The sequence below is a fragment of the Acyrthosiphon pisum genome, chromosome X, assembly GCF_005508785.2.
Source record: "Acyrthosiphon pisum isolate AL4f chromosome X, pea_aphid_22Mar2018_4r6ur, whole genome shotgun sequence".
Lineage (NCBI taxonomy): Eukaryota > Metazoa > Arthropoda > Insecta > Hemiptera > Aphididae > Acyrthosiphon > Acyrthosiphon pisum.
The window spans coordinates 38,217,351-38,218,858 of record NC_042493.1 but is presented as its reverse complement, the minus strand read 5'-3'; positions in this window follow the sequence as shown (position 1 = coordinate 38,218,858).

The window sequence follows — 1,508 nt, the reverse complement described above, 5'->3', positions numbered from 1 at the left end:
TTTGTGACCTTATAAACTAATTTTATAGCAATAAAAATAACCACGGTCCTAAAACCAATTCTAAACGGATCTCGAAGGTCGAACTGCTATCGCTATTCAAAAATGCTATTGGTTGTCGGTAAAGTATACCTACGTATCTTGAGACTATGTCGGAAAATTTAAAAAGACCTGTTTCAGGTTGGTCGGCACCATCAAGGATCGAAAAACAATCTGAAAAAAAAATACAACCTATGATAATATATTATTATACATATATTAGTAAAATAACCATAGTATGTTTTGTACGTTTTGAACTAAAATATATTAATAGTATGCTTAGCAAATTTCTAAGGTTATATAATATTACCTTGGGGGTTTGGCCGCTTACATGCCAAGCGGCCACCACCACAAAGATCGTGTTGACGATCAACCGTTTTATCATCTTCACAACCATTACCGCCGCCGTGCCAATACATCTTAGAATGATGAACGCTTGGGCTACTAAGGTAATAAGTTCATCCATGGCTGTTCAAATAAACTAAACTAAACAAACTATAAACAAACTATTAGCTTATAAGCTATTTACGGTTTTCCATAGAGATGTGTTGTCTTAGGTAACGAATTTATATGTAATAAAAATACAAAAATATGTACATAAATATGGAAACTCATTTATTGAGCAACTGCAATAAAATATTCTTTATATAAAGTACCTTTCGCGAGTCTACCAAACCAAGAATTAAACTTATTTGAAAAAAAATTTTATTTTGTTTTTTCCCATATTGACGTTCTTGACGTACTCTTATGTAATCTCTCAGGGAAATTTTACACTTTTTGGCCCAACAGATAAAATTTTATGATTAGAAAAAAAAACTAAATGTTCATCCATCTACCTTATACGTATATCTACCTATCTTGATTAATTCGCTTAGTCATGAGGTAAGAATAATCGTTTACATTTATACATAAATATTCAACCAATTGTAATGTACTATTTAATGACACTATCAATCCTTTTTCTGTTTGACTAGTAAATCGAAAATTTTGGTCTGGAATATCTGATTTCCACTTATTTAAATAGTCAATAAAATCCACAATAATCTATGAAAAACAGAATATAACAAAACGATAAGTAGGTAATTAGGTACTATGACACATCTTTTTTTAACACAACATTTTGCTGTTTCATAATAATTAATAATTATAATAAAAAAAATACCAAGTGCTAAATAAAAATACAAATACAAATAACAATAATGCAATTTTTACTTTATTGCTGAATGAGTTTTTGTCTGCTTGCAAGCCATATTTTTAGTATTAGAATTCATAATATCAATTAAATCATTTATTTTCCGAATAAAACTTATAGTTGGACCACAATCTCTAAATTTCTCATGTCCTTGGTTCATAAGTTCTTGCATACAGTCAGCTACTGATTTACTAAAGAACTATAAAATATGATATATAATTAGGCAATATGTCATTATATTAATAAAAATAAAATTAAAATATATTTAAGTATTATTTCA